Below are 16,263 nucleotides of genomic sequence, written 5' to 3'. Positions count from 1 at the left end.
CTTCCACAAATGGCATTGGATGAACAACATATGTATTTGGAAGGGAAACAGCATGAAAAAATAAATTCTTTTTTAAAATTGTGAGTTTGGATGACATTGAGCTAAATTAATCTACTTTGTTGTAAATCTGGATTTATTCCAATTAAATCACATTTACCCCAGTCTAAAGGAGATCTGAATTTGGCCCAGGGTCTGCAGACTGGTAATTTATTCAGGATTTAAGCATTTACTTACTTTTTTAGAAACACATGTATATTTACCGCTGTGCCCCAGCAACTGATATATGACTTGGCACTTCTGTTCTGAGTGTCTGATCCAGCAATGTGCACTTACTCACATGACATATTCTGCATATTTTATGGTATGCTAAAAAAAAAAGTTATGTTACAGTTAACAAGGAAAAGCTGAATGGAAAATGCTACATGTATGCGACGTGGCTGAGTTGCCATTGCCAATGCAACCTTATCTTTTGGAATTTCCTGACTTCTGCACATTTAATCCTGCAAGCTCAACACTGCATTTATGTTATTTATTTTTAATTTAATTTCCTAGTGGTTCTATTTGTTTGTTTTTAAGAAAAAAAGGGGAAGAGGATAAAAAATAAACCTGGCTGTAATCAGCCTGCACTTCTTACAACGCCACAGGCTTCAACAGAGGACTCTACAAGTTATTTTAACTAATGTGTGACTTATAGCTTGGATTCTGCACTGCATATGAGCTGTGCTCATTTCAGTCAGTGGTATTAAGCAATATGCATGACCTTCCTGAGGTGGGCTTTTCCTTTACTATAAAAAGGTATGTTTTTAACATGGTAATAAACCCATATTAAAATTGTGGCTGAAATCCTAGGTGTACTGCAGGTCCCCCTTGACCAGCTGAGAACATGTTAAAACTACAACTTGCTTGTCTACACTAGGATTTTAACATATGTTCTCTAAAATTAAAAACACACCTTTTTCCTAGTTTTCGAATGGCCAGTGTAGCCAGTCAGCTAGAGGGGCAGTCCCTGACATAAAGTAAAGCACCTCTTAGTGTCTATTCAGAGCTAAATAAGTTCATGTACTAGGCTGAGTTGTTTCCTACACGGTTTGCCCTACTGAAGTGTTTCCCAAAATGGAAGACATGCCCCTCTGGGAGGGCACAACCAGACCTATCAATTATTCTCCAGAGTCTGATCTTTCATTTTTTAAAAAGAGTAAGTCTCTACCTGTTACTGTTGTGAAGGAAACCTTCAGAATGTGACCTGAGTGTAACTGAAGCAAAGATATCTACCTGAGTTTGCAGAGAGCCTGAAACATGTTCTGAGGTATGGACTGCCCTATTCCTTTTTATGCTAACTCAGATTCCAATGATGATACCTTAAATATCACCACTGTTAACTATTTCATTGCTCATTAAACATGCAAGAAAGGTGAGAAAGCATCACATGATGAAAATCTACACAAGTGTTTCCCAAAGTGGGAGCATGGGCGTGAAGGACTAGCTGGAGGCAGGGCACAGATGACGTAGTCTGGGTAGACAGACTAACGCTAGCTCGAGCTAGTGCACTAAAAATAGCAGTAGGGATATTTTTGCAGCGCAGTTGGCAGCTCAGGCTCGCTGCTTGAGTCCAAGCCCATCTGACCCCCTAAGTCTGACTCTGGTGGTTAGCCCGAGCTGCTGCCTGTGCTGCTTTGTGCACACTGCTATTCAGTGCTAGCTCAAGCAGAACTAACAATAAGTCTGTCTACACAGGCTCGGAGGCAGGTTCCCATCTGCAGTGTAGACGTAACCTAAGATCCTCAAATAAAAAGGCAGTAAGTTCATATTACCAGGTGCTCAGAGTCAACAACAAGTATGGTGTATCTGAGTTTGGTCATGGATCCGGATGTAGTAATTATTTAGATATAATAATCCCAATGGGAGTGGCCCAAATCAGTCTTTATAACAACAGGATTCCATTGCGCATTATGAAAAGACCATTCCTGAGATATTCAAACAAGGATCAACTGTTGGGTCAATATCCTTTTCAGCCCCATAGACTGTACTTATATTATAAGTAAAGGGCCTGATCCTACACACCTTAAACAAATAGTTTTTATGAATAAAAACAACAGAGAGTCCGGTGGCACCTTAAAGACTAACCAATTTATTTGGGCATAAGCTTTTGTGGGTAAAAAACCCACTTCTTCGTCATTTTTACCCACGAAAGCTTATGCCCAAATAAATCGCTTAGTCTTTAAGGTGCCACCGGACTCCCTGTTGTTTTTGTGGATACAGACTAACACGGCTACCCCCTGAGTCTTTATTCATGTTAGCAGTACCACTGACTTCAATGGGACTCTTTACAGGAGTAAGTATTACTCCTGTAAGTAAGGGTTGCAGGATTGGGCTCAGGAGGCAATGGCCAAAGTATTTTTTTTTTAATTTTTTTTTCTTTCTTTTTGGTAGACATTCAGCAGAGGAAATGTCTGTAGCAAAAGGGTGACAGTTGTTAACCTTTTCTTTCATTGCAGTGCTGATTCAGAATACTCTTCCTCCTTCAGAAAAATCTGGAATTTGCTATTAAAAAACAAACTACATTTTTGGAGCTAAAATACAATGATATATAACAAACTTTACACATGCAATATATTGTTGCTATCACTGGGCTGTATTCAGCAATAAATCTGCATCACAAGACAAAGATCTGTTCTTTGCCAAGGTAAACATACAAAGGCAGTACAGTAATATCCATTTCTGGCAAAGGGCTGACACACCAGAATCCAGTGATAAATATCTTGCTAAGTCTCTTTATGGTGGAACTTCTTATGAGAAATGCGGGGGGGAGGGAGAGGGAGGGAAATCCATGACATAGAGGCACTGGGTAAAATCATGCTATACAAACGGAGGGATTGATTTTAAATTTATCAAGCAGTCAAGAGCGATCAGTGCCTGACAGAATCAAGCCTTCAGAAGAGATGATGAAGCAACAACATGCTGTTTTGAAAGAGAGAAATGTCATTTCAGAAAATTCACAATACAGATACTGCAGATAAACCTTACAGACAACGGGCAGATTCGTGATAAAATGAGTTACACCATGTTGGCTTTTGAACATTTGGCATATGGTTCAAAGAGGAAAAACAAACATACCCTGGCATGTAGGTTGCAGAGGGCAAGTTTTATCCTCCAGCGTAGTAATACAGAGAACTTAAATATAGACCTACTGTCGAGATTGTATTAAAAGAGCTGACCTAAAACAGAGCCTCATTCATGATCATCTATATAGAATGGTTGGCAATGAGTATAAAGTTGAATTCTGTCAGGGAGCTAGCTGAACAGCAAGGCTGAGAACTAAGTGACATACCAAAACCTTGACAGAATCAAAATGTACACTTGACAGTGTAAAGATGCCCAGCTGGACAGATCTCTTTAAGTACCTCTGGTGCAGTAATCTAACTAATAACTATGGCCCAGTATCCAGAGAGAGGTACAGCAGATCAATCTTTATCCAGATCTTTTCCCCTATAAAGTTTCCATGTGTTATACAATTATTATCTGTGACTTGTGCACACAAACACTTAATTCACACCAAGCTGGGAAGTAAATCTACCCTGCACTAGCTGCTGTGCAGTAAGTGGACAGGGGATGGATCACTTGAAGATTGCCGTATTGTGTTCACTCCTTCTGAAGCACCTGCACTGGCCACTGTCAGAAGACAGGATACTGGGCTAGATGGACCATTAGTCTGATCAAATATGGCCATTCTTATGTTCTAAATGTTTTTGTGGACCATGCTGCCATGCACTAACAGTTCCTTAGCGCGATCCTGATCTACAAACGCATAGAGGCACAAGGTGAAATGACTTTGCCAATGAGCTGCTGCATGACATAGGACAAGTTGGGAAGAAAACTTAGGTCTCCTGACTCCCAGTCCAGCACTCTCCACTAGACCACACTAGGCCTGAGTTTGACAGACCTTTTGTGCAAACTTTCAATATATGAAAGTATGAAAGGCATTGAAATGTTACAGTATATTTAAGGTTACATTTGATACAATCTCAATTGTAAAAATATTGCGTTTTATAGTCATCCTTCCAAAACTGTCATAAAACTTCACTACTCCATTCACAAAAACTATTCTCCTGTCCATCATCATCATTCATCCTCCACAAAAACAAAACAACAACAACAACAAAAATCCTGAATGGAATTTTGCAAGATTGTATTTTTTAGAGTGTTTATAGTTTAAGGTTTCTATCTGATTTGCATAAAACAAAAATACTGTTACATATTGATATAAATTTAGTTTATAATTATATTGTATTTCATCCTTACAGAGTATATTTTATCTGTTGTTTAAGAAAATAAAAATTAATCTGGAAAGAAATGTGTAATGAGTGGGTCTCAACCTTTTCCATGCCATGGCCCCATGTTACAACAGAAAAAAGTTTTGCGATCCCCATTCCTATCCAGTATAAAGAAAGGGAGGGTTGTCATGACTGACTCCCTCAAAACTGTTTGCGAATCCCCTGGGGGATGCAACTCCCAGGTTAGAGAACTGTTCACAAATGGAAAAATTTAAACATGAGAAATTTTGAAAATGTCAAATTCATTTTTGTTTCACAAGTTTGGAAAAAGAATGATTTTTCGGGCATTTGAAATTTTTCAGTAAATGCTTCATTTTTTCTGTCCTCCTAATCCCCCTTTTTTGCCACTGACAAACGGGGGGGGGAGGAAGGGGAGAGAATGATAAACCAAGAAGAAACCCCCCTCCAAACAAAGCTAAATTACTACATTTTTCATTTTCCAATTTTGTCAAAAGGGAAAAATAAATAGAAACTATTTTTTTCGGTGAAAAGTACAGATTTTTTTTTAAGGTGTGTTTTTTCAATGTGTATGAAGAAACACTACAAGCAAACAAGAAGGTTCTCTATGACCTTTGTTAGAATTTCCAGTAACAGAGAAGGAATGGGAGGCGGGGAGGTCCTAAGGAACAGGGGTATCTCCTGTCACAACAGAACTGTCTAAACCACTTGAAAGAAACTTAGGAGAGCCGTTATGAGAGCACTAATATGGAGCAGAGAGAAATGTGATCTACAATCCTTATCAGTGGAGGAAAATAACAGCAGCAAAAGAGAAACAAAAGGGAAGCTGCCGCTAAGCCTTTCTGCAGCTAAGATAGCCTGCAGGTTAACAAAGAGTTAAGCATAGGGTTCAGACAAATTTAAGGAAAACCTTAAAATTTTAATTATATCTGAACATTTGAAGCGGAACCAAGACAGAACATGGCATTCTACCAAAGCAGAAAGTCCAATGGATTTCTAAAAATGCCATTAGCTGATATCCACAGACCCAAGTCTCCCATAAATTTGTTATTTGTGTGAGACCAAGACACTGGAAAAGGTGCATCTTCTTATGCTGCCACTTTGATCTACATGTTGCTACTATGGTATCATACTCATGGAAGGTTGAAAGATAATGCACATTTTTCACAATAAGAATTCAAAAGCCTGAATACCAAGATAAAGCCTAAGACCTAAAGGGGGAAAAAGCAGACTTGGTTGTCTAACCAGTGCTGGTCAGAGCCGTTACAATGGAGAGCTGCTCAGCCAAATAATCTTTAGTGATTTACACAAGAGCATAAACCTATGAACTGGGAAATCAGTTCCTACACAACAGAGTAGAATTTCCACAGATTTAATTATGTGAAAAAGTTACTGTAAAGTACACAACACTTACCAGAAATACATGCAAGTTTTCAGTCATGAAGCACCTATCTTGACCTTAGTATTTTATATGCATTTTGCATACAAAATAGAATGGCACATTGAACAGGCTATTTACAAGAATTGCTGAAAGGAGTGTTCTGTGTATGAGTGATTCTATTCTGATTCTAGCCTGTCATTTGGGTGAATAAATCTTTGGGAGTTCAATATACTGAAATTCTTTATGTTGCCCACTGAGGAATGCTCACATCTGTCAGTAATCACACAAATATTATAGTCTTGCTTCTAACATGCAACAGTTAGGATTTGTCAGCATTTCTCTTGCTGAGTTCTAATTTCAAGGAGTTGCTATAGATCATTCATATCACATCACATGAGGCTGAAGCTTGGCATACAAGTTATCAGCCTGGATGCATTTTTTTTTAATTGTATAGATTGGTTTAGTCATTTTGAGGTTAAAGGGGATATGATTTTTTTTCATTTGATTTGCTAAATTCTAGGTGAAGGAAGATAGTCCTTAATATAGACAAAGCCTTGTGTGGATTCTGGGGGAACATAGTTGGAAAAAGTCAAAATTTTGGTCCAGATTCTGCTCTCATTTATGTCAATGCAGAATCAAGCCCTAAGAACACATATTTGACGTGCTGTGAGATCTCTAATATACATGGGACACTGAGAGGACCTCAGTTTGACGGGTCTCTTCCAAAGTACCTCATGCAGTAAGTGGTTTCACCTACTTTGGACATAACAAGGGCTGAATCTACCCTGACATGAATCAAACCTGCAGTAAGTGTACAGTCCTGCAAACCTGATACAAAGTACTACAAGCCATTTAGAAGTTTCAAGAAGTCAATCAAATCTAGCATGAGAATTTAAGGTAGTTAAAAACAAGCCATGCTTTACCACAAACATTAAAAAAGTCACAGGGTCTTGCACCAGTTTCAGACCAAGGTAACTCCACTGATGTCAATGGACTTACTTTTGTTTTACACCAATGTGAGAAGAGAATCAAGTCCAAAGAAATTACAGTTCATCACCATAATTATTATAATAAATAATTATTTGCATTATTGTAGCACCTAGACACCCCAATCATGAACCAGGACCCCACTGTACCATACTTTTTCCACACCCTTTTAGGCAAATAGAGCAACATTTTATGCCAGCACCCTTTTGCTGCAATAGACACGGTCAGTTCAACACATGACCACTATGCTATATTGTATTTGGACAGTTACCCTTTTTATGATTTAGCAGTCACTACCATATGCAAAAAAGTCAATGCTCCTATTGAGATTTACTCTTCTTCCAAACAAAACCATTTTTTGTCCTGCCTTTGCAAAACCTTCTGATACACCTACAGTTTTGTTAAGAATGACACTATTAAATGAGCATGTCCATCAAGGATCAATATGTGTATAAAGATGGATGTTACGAAGACCTTTCATAGGTTTAGTAATACACAATCAGGAGATGACAGTTTGTGCAGTGATGGGGAAAAAGAAGATACTGGGCTAAATTCTGTGCTTGCCTACATAACTCTGCACCCCATTGGCCCCAGCAGGAGTAAGCCAATGAAGAGTTGGGCTCTAAATCAGCAACAAATGAATTGCCAAAGGTTCATTGGTTCAAATCGGATTCTTAACCAATGGTCCAGACCTGTGGAAGGTTCCTAGCACTCATTTCCACCATCCACATGCAATCGTACATCCAGTTTCAACATTGCCTCAAACAGACCCTCCCCCGGTTCCCAACTCCTTCTCTGTAGTCCCAGAGATAACTACACCTTAAATATTACACAGGGCAGCAGTCCTACACAGAGTTATTCCCCATAAATATTGTAAAGAAGAGTCCAAATAGTGATACAATGTTGGTATTTGTAGGTTTTCCCAATAGTGAGTATAAACCACAGACTTTCAGTCAAGAGAGCATCACATTAATGGTGTGTAACAGCATTTAGCATGTTGAACTCTGCTGACATCTTCACACACTGTTGGAATCCACATATTAAACTTGTCTGACTTAAAGGCAGCGTGAAAATTTAAGCCACATATTAAATATGGCTATGGTCTAATGTGTTTAGAAAAGTTATGCAGATTTTTTTAATATATACATTTTTAAAGAGAAGATATTCAGTTAACAAAAATTACATGTCAGTAATGTAAATGCTTTGGGTTTACACTCATTAAAGGAAATATATAAACTTTAGGCTCAGACCTGAAAAACCTAACTATAAGTAGATACCGGCTTCACCATTAATCAGCAGTAAATAGGACACAATTCTGCAATGGCCTCTGTGGGATTAAGTGGATGACCTCACAGGTCATTTGCATCTCTAATATCTATGATTGTATAATTATTTAACTATATAGGCAAATTACAGTTGTGCTCATACTTTTAGACCACCGCATCAGCAAGAGAAGTGTTATACATATTGTAAATACTTTCTGCTTCTCCAGCCATGCCACAAACTTGTTAAGCACTCCTATATCACTCCTCACATTGAGTGGTAGGTAAAGAGGTCAAAATATTCTACTGAGAGAATATTCCACCATGGTATTTCTTATAACTATTATGAACTTGGGGTAGACACAGATAGAATGATTGATAAACGCAATTCAGAGATACCCTTCCTGGGGAATTTTGCTTCACAGTTATTTTACTGGGGCCAAATTAATAATTAGCATTTTCATCCTCCAGTCTATAGAAATTAATTAAACCTCATGACACCACTGTGAGGTATTCCCATTTTAAAGAGATTGACGCTGGACAAGACACATAATCAGTTAGCCTCAAGAACGCAAAGTAAGTCAACACTGAGCCAGCATTAGAATTTAGGACTTTCTGACTGCCAATCTTACAGTCGTATAACTAGACTATACCACTCCCTTGAGGTACCATCCATATTAGATACCAGAAGAGGTATACTCTGAAGAGCTAAGAAGTCATTCCAGTGTATCAGTGTGTATAAATAAATAACACACTCCATAAGACTACTCTGTTTTAGTTTAATGCAAACCTGTCATTTAAGGACAAAACATCTACCATATTTTTCCTAGCTTTTGTTGGTTGTTATGACACTTATGTTGTTATTCAGGTTTCATTGAATTCTTAGTAGTAAATTTGACCAAGGTGTGTGCATGCGTGGGTGCGCGCACACACAAACTGAGTTAAGCTAACGTAAGCTATAAACCTATATTTAATAATCTTAAGTGTACAACCTGATGTTTTTCAGCAGCAACGCTGGTGGGAATATTTTATACTGGCTAGAGCATGGGACTGAATCAAGACACCTTAATTCATTCCTTGGTTCTTGATAAATAATAACTTACTCTGTGACACTGACACATCATTTAACTTCTTTGTTCATCAGTTTATCCACATATAAAACTCTGTCTTAGTGGTGAGATAAGTCTCGGTGTTTGTAAAATGCTTCAAGGCCCTTGGACAAAAGGTGCTATACAAGTATTTCCATGCAATTAAAAGTAAAATCTCTTCAAATGCTGACTTGAAAAGAAGCATTCTGAGATCATATGACAGCATTCCAGCACTATATAGGATGGTGAGCAAGGCAACTCTCATCTTTAAAAGGTTGAACAAGTGGCTTCTGGGCATGGATCATCCCAATTCAGCATACTAAGGAAGCTTATCTCAGTTCAGTGTAACCCACTGGTGAGTGAGTTGAGTATATGCTAAAGTATAAAACAGATAATATTGTCTGATCCTATTCCACATGTTCTAGAATAGTGAGATTCATCAGCCATTTTCTCTGAACATTATTCTGCAATATGCCAGTAACATCATGTCCAGGGCCGGTGCAACCACTAAGCAAACTAGGCGGCTGCCTAGGGCGCGAAGTAGTTGGGGGCGGACAAAAGTGCACTCCGGGGCGGCAGTGGAGTGGAGGTGAACTAGGGCAGGGGGGCACGGGGAGAGCCGCCTGCAGCAAGTAAGGGAGGGGCGGCACAAAGGGGAATCGCTCCCCGCCCCAGCTCACCTCTGCTCTGCCTCCTCCCCAAGTACGCTGCCCTGCTCTGCTTCTCTCCCTCCCAGGCTTGCGGTGCCAAACAGCTGATTGGCGCCACAAGCCTGGGAGGCGGGAGAAGTGGAGCAGCGATGGCGTGCTCAGGGAGGAGGCGGAGCAGAGGTGAGCTGGGGTGGGGAGCTGCGGCACGGCTCCCCGGGCCGGGGGGGTAGAGAGCTGACGCGGGGTGGGGGGGACTCAGGGTAGTGGGGGGGGGTGGGGAACTGCCGCAGGGCTAGGGGAGGGGGCGGAGCAGAGGTGAGCTGGGGTGAGGAGCTGCCGCACGGCTCTCCGGGCCGGAGGTGGGGGTGGGGAGCTGCTGTGGGGGGGGAGGGGCACGCCTCAGGGCGGAGGAGGGGTGGGGAGCTGCCACGGGGGGGGCGCCTCAGGGCGGAGAGGGGGGGCGGGGAGCTGCCGCAGGGCTCGGGGGAGAGCGCAAAGTGGAAGTTTCGCCTAGGGCGCGAAACATCCTTGCACCGGCTCTGATCATGTCTAACCCAAATGTAAAAAACCTTCTTAGAGCCAGATCTTCAGCCAGTGTTAATTGACTTCAATGAAGCTATGCTTGTTTACGCTGACCGAGAATCCAGCCCTTTCTGTTCCACTGCAGAGAGGTGGCATTTCAGAGCACATAGAGCTGCTTTATCATTTGAACTCTTACCCTTTCAACACTTGAAAGATGAGAATCATCAGTAATTTAAACATTGGATACAGTATGCAGCCATAGGCCTTTTTTTCAGTCAGAAATCAGATAGAGAGAGCACTGGAAGGCCTACCAAAAAGACCAATCAATACTCATTCCTTGAATGACCACTTGAAAATCAGTGACCATACAACACTAGACCGAAAAGAACTATTTCCTGAAGCTGTCATAAAAGAATAAGGGGACATGGAGTCTACAATATTGTAGATACATTTGTAAATCATAGTTTTTGAAGAAAATCTTCAGTTTTATTTAAGAAAAGACTTGTAAAAGAAAGGGCATTGTCAACATTATGCCACAACCCAGCTCCTTGCATGCAGACTGTGTATTTTTAGATTAGTCTTTTTATACTTGAAAAAGGATTGATTGATACATTTTCTATTATTGTTGTTCTTCTACAGAAGAGGTTTAAACAAATGATGAGAGTCGTGATTTTATTCCAAAACTCTAATTAGGGACTGCAGCACTATTTGCCTTGTCTAAGAAAAAAATCATTAGAGGATTTTTTCCAGTTCAAAACCCAAGAAAAGCACAGTTACATATGAATGATTACTAGGCACCAGTCACAATGTTTTAAGTTATCACTTTAGTAATTCTGTGCAATTGCCTTCATCCACATAACATAAGGTGGCTCCTTCATCAGAAAGTCAATTTTCATATTGAAAAATCAGCGTGTGATCCTGAACAAATCTTAAAGTCTCTGGTTTCAAAGTCTCTCTCAAAAAGGGCCATTTTATACCAGTTGATTTTTTCTGTTGATAGACAGGAAATTTTCTTATTTTTTTTTATTTATTTTCCCAATTATACTTTTGGTTCTCAGACTACAAAATAAACTGGGAGTTGTACAGAATAGTTCATTAGAGGTTCTGAACAAGCTTTGTGTTGCAGAACTTGCAGAAAAAAAAGCCAGTGCAGACTCTTAAGCAATAACAGATTTATCCTAATCCATATCTAGGAATTACTGGGAATCACTGCACTTTCCTTCTCAAAGGGTACGTCTTCACTACCCGCCGGATCAGCGGGTAGTAATCGATCTATCAGGGATCAATATATTGCGTCTCGTTAAGATGCGATATATCGATCCACGAACGCGCTCCCTGTCGACTCCAGAACTCCACCAGAGCGAGTGACGGTAGCACAGTCGACGGGGGAGCCGCGGCCGTCGATCCCGCGCCGTGTGGACCCCCAGGTAATTCGATCTTAGATACTTCGACTTCAGCTACGCTATTCGCGTAGCTGAAGTTGCATATCTTAGATCGATCCCCCCCAGTGTAGACCAGCCCAAAGTAAAGTTACTGCCGTCTGAATTGCCCTCCTCACCCTTCTGTTTCTCCCACATGCTGTTAACCAAAACAGTCCAAAAACATCAATTTATACCCTCTTGCTTCCCGTTATTCTAGAGCATACTAGATTCTGCATTCCTTGTGCTCCCAAAAGTCCTACTGGAGGTTTTGGTGTATAATCAAGAGGCCAGATCCTCAGTCAGCACAAATCAACACAGCTCCATTGACTGCTATGTCATTTCATGCCAGTCAAAGCTCTGGCTCTTAGAGTATTACACAAGATACATATCAGGGCCAAATTCTTTGACAGAAAAATGCTACAGAATGTTGCTTTCAAACATGCACTAGAGGTGGAAGTCCTTCACCAGCAGAGCCAAACATCTGGTCTGTGGGCTAGGTCTGGCCTCCCTGTGGCCCATCTGACATATTCAAAGTGTGCAGAATCTCAGCTTTCATTTAAAAAAATAAGTTTCTACACTTCATGGTTTGAAGAAAAGCTTCCAAATGCAAAGTAAAGATAAACCAATACAGTGTTGTCTTCAGCCAGCCTCAAACAATGTCTCAGAAAGGTGTGAATTCCTCTGTCCTCTTTAAATGTCATTGAAATGTTACCTAAAATGATCACATTTTAATGTCAACATTAACTACTGGTCTTCTGATCATTTTAGCTGATGGAATGGGAAGCTGCACATGGAAGTCCATGTTAGTGGGAATTGAGAATTTCTGTGCAGGGAAGGAAACACAGAAGGAAGAACAGAGAGATACAAGGACAAATAAGAGATGCAGAGAAAACAGGATGGGAAGGAAGAAAATCAAAGGGAAGAAATACCCATGGCTCAAAGGGAGGGAGCATATTTTCCCACTGATACTGACAATAAAGCCCTTAATAAATAATAGTAACCATGTTACTACATAAAGGCCAGATTCTTTCCTTGATCTTTGTGCAAACCTCCCATGACAGTGGGCATTCTGCTCTGGATGGAGAGGGTTATATGCATAGGTGCCAACTTTTCCAGGCACCGGTAGGTGCTCGCCCCCGGCCCAGCCCCTCCTGCCCCGCCCCCATCCCAACCCCTTCCCCAAGGTCCCCGCCCCAACTCCGCCCCATCCCTGCCCCTATTGGACCCCTTCCCCAAATCCCCACCCCGGCCCCACCTCTTCCCTGAGCGCGCTGCATTCCCTGTCCTCCCTCCGCCCCAGCGCTTGCCGCAGCGAATCAACTGTTTCACGGCAGGAAGCGCTGGGAAGGAGGGGGGAAAAGCGAAGCCGTGGCACGCTCAGGGGAGGAGGCGGAGGGGAGGGGAGCTGGGGCAGGAGGGCAGGGAGCTGCCGGTGGGTGCAGAGCACCCACCAATTTTTCCCCATGGGTGCTCCAGCCCCGGAGCACCCACGGAGTCAGCACCTATGGGTATGGTTATATAGAGTCCTAAACGTAGCCTCTGGCCAACAGGCCATAACTAGAAGTGGAATTCAGCCCTCTCCTCCAAATGAGTTTGACACCTCCGTCCCAGATAACACATGATTATTTAGGGGATTAGGCTGGGTTGTTCTGCAAAAGATGTTGACTATTTTTGAATTCTGCATGCATATTATTAATGTATGTATTTTGTATTACAGTAGTACCCTAGAGGCCACAACCAAGATCAGGACCCCTTTGTGTTAGGCACTGTACAACTAAATAGTGAGCGACAGTTCCCAGAATGAAAATAGTGGCAATGAATGTGTATAAACCTGAACACAACATAATCTTGCAAATTAATAAAAAACAGGGACATAAATTAACTGGCCTTTGTATTTCCAGCACTGAAAAGAAAAGAACTTGTTGAAACAATGTAACACACATTTCCGGCCACAAGGAATCTTGTACTTTCTTTTAAAGACAGGCCCAAATCACAAATACCAGTTCTGGGTGTGATGTTTCCTAAAGTTCAGAGTGAGTGTTTGGATCTAGCATTTTGCTTCAATCCCTTTTAGAGATAGGGACCAGGTAAGAAGTTTGGATCCAGAATGAAACTTCTCTCAAAATTCAGTGTTTGAATGTATGGCAATTTGGTTGGGCTCATCTCTAGGCTCATTGAGTAAAACAATAACCCTTAGGCATGTGCTTCTTCTAAGGGCCCCATGGATTTCAGAGGGAATTTTCCTCAGATAAGGACTCAAGAGCTGCCCCCACAAATAAGGTCAACCATAATAGACTGAATTGTAACGCTTTCCCTCACCCTTTATATGTCTCATAGACCTTAAGGCCAGAAGTGACCATCATAATCATCTAGTTTGATCTCCTGCACACTGCAGGCCACAGAACCTCGCCCACCCACTACTATAATAGACCCATAACCTCTGGCTGAGTTAATGAAGTCCTCAAATCATGATTTAAAGACTTCAAGTTACAGAGAATCCACCATCTACACTAGTTTAAACCTGCAAGTGACCCATATCCCATTCTGCAGAGGAAGGCAAAAAACCCCAGGGTCTCTGCCAATCTGACCTGGGGAAAACTCCCTCCTGACCCCCCAAACATGGCAACCAGTTAGACCCCAAGCATGTGGGCAAGACCCACCAGCCAGACACCTGGGAAAGAATTTGCTGTAGTAACTCAGCGCCTTCCCCATCACTGGTCATTGGAGATATTTGTTGCTAGTAGTCGCAGATCGGCTACATGCCATTGTATGTATTCAGCTATTCGTGTAGCTGAAGTCGAAGTATCTTAGTTCGACTTACCTGGCCGTCCTCATGGCAGCAAGTCGACCGCCACAGCTCTCCTGTCGACTCCGCTTATTCCTCCTGCCGAGGTGGAGTACGGGCATTGATTCGGGGATCAATTTATCGCGTCTCATCTAGACGCGATAAATCAATCGATCCCCGATAGATCGATTACTACCCGCCGGATCGGCGGGTAGCATAGACATGGCCTAAGTCTCTTATTAAAACAGATACTTCCATTTCTCAGGGACTTGATCCTACAATGTGCTGGGTCCCTTCAACTCCCATCTAAATCAATGGGAGTTGAGAGTGCTCATACCACCTCATGGGAGGCATTGAGCACCTTACAGGATGCAGCCCTTTCCAGGTATTCTAAAAATCATTCATACATGGGGTTGTCCCTATTAATGTGACTAACCTCACATTGCCTTTTAATTGGACTACTCACCTGAGAAGTCAGAGGGGCATAGGCACAGATATCTGCCCACACAGAGCTCACTGCAAAAGTGAGACCTTTGTTAGGGGTATTAACTACCATTCCAAGTGTTCATATTCCATGCCTGGTTCACACTTTAATCTGACAAGATTGATAGTTGGTAGGGTGCATTCTTGTCTATTCTTGAGATTGCTCTGGGTTACCTTCCCTTGCTGAATATTTCATGGATGCTTCAGTTATTTTGAGATAAGAGCCCGTCACAAAAAAAGAGAACAGCACTTTATAACATACCGTATTTTCCAGCGTATATGACGACTGGGCGTATAAGATGACCCCCAACTTTTCCAGTTAAAATATAGAGTTTGGGATATACTCGCCGTATAAGACTACCCCTCTTCCAACGCACACCAAATAAAAATAAAAAAAAACATCAGATTTGATTTCAATATGGTAATTTTAATTCAAATGCTTATGACATGCAGGTACTTAGCAGGAAAACTGTCACTTATAAACATAAGGCTGTTTGTCATCAAACATGTAAACATAAAACAGTGCAAGTGGATTAAACTTTTCCTAATTCACTCTAAAGCTGAAAGGAAGGATAAGACAATAAACCCATGGGAGCTGCCATGCTGTTTGTTTTCTAAGCTGTCAACCAAATTGGAACTGATGATGATAGGAGGAAGATAACAAACAATAGAGAGAGAGCAAGTGCCGGGCAAGTCCCTGACGAGTTAGCAACGCCCATCATAACTGCAAGCTACGGTATTTTTACAGGTTTTGCTGGCATGACAGTTTCCCTTTAAAAGCCTTCAAAATCCTCCTGTTCGTCATCTGATATCATAAGTACATCAATGACATCTTGTGATACATTTGTAAGGCAGTCATCGTATGGATCGAATTCCGTATCAGATAGTGTGGTTTCAGCTTCGGCTTCCTCTTCATCTTGCCACAAGTAGTCGTCCTCCATACCATCTAATGAATTTGATATGCCACACTTCTTGAAAGACTTGATTACTGTTTCTGCATCAATATCATTCCAGGCTTTTATGACAAACTTGCACAAAACATCCAACTGTGGAGCACGCATGTTTCCTCCTTTTGTGAATGACTTTTCGCCGCTAACCATCCATTCATTCCACTGTTCTCGAATGCGATCTTTAAATGGCTTGTTTAGGCACACATCCAGTGGCTGTACCAACGATGTCAATCCTGCAGGAATAACTGCCGCATCTGTGTTTAGTCTTGCAAGCCTTTGCTTGGTGCTGGGAGTTAAATGAGCCCTGAACATATCCCACACCAGTAGACTACATTTTTGAATAAGTCCACCTGGTCATCTGCTCCATACATTATCAAGCCATAGCTTTACCCCTTCTTCATCCATCCAGCCTTTTTCATTCACATGTACAAAACAACCAACAGGG

At 41.4% G+C, this 16,263-nt stretch overlaps 2 protein-coding genes across 15 annotated transcripts in view; one reads left to right on the top strand and one right to left on the bottom strand.

Annotated features, from left to right (window-relative positions):
- The window catches only part of SPATS2L (spermatogenesis associated serine rich 2 like), a 166,035-nt gene that overhangs the window by 102,328 nt on the left and 47,444 nt on the right, over positions 1-16,263 (bottom strand). For 5 of the 14 annotated variants that reach the window (XM_065560915.1, XM_065560916.1, XM_065560917.1 and 2 more), the window contains one exon: positions 235-366. The exons of the other annotated variants lie outside the window; for them this stretch is intronic. The gene's annotated coding sequence lies outside the window, so the exon portion shown is untranslated. Of the gene's footprint in view, positions 1-234; positions 367-16,263 lie in introns of those variants that run through there. 14 annotated transcript variants of the gene reach the window in all.
- LOC135974151 (serine/arginine repetitive matrix protein 2-like) overlaps positions 1-16,263 on the top strand; it is a 994,828-nt gene that overhangs the window by 965,679 nt on the left and 12,886 nt on the right. The gene's annotated exons all lie outside the window — the stretch shown is intronic.

Source organism: Chrysemys picta, chromosome 11 (assembly GCF_011386835.1).
Source record: "Chrysemys picta bellii isolate R12L10 chromosome 11, ASM1138683v2, whole genome shotgun sequence".
Taxonomy (NCBI): domain Eukaryota; kingdom Metazoa; phylum Chordata; order Testudines; family Emydidae; genus Chrysemys; species Chrysemys picta.
The sequence above is the reverse complement of the archived record's forward strand: the minus strand, read 5'-3'. Positions and strand labels throughout refer to the sequence as shown.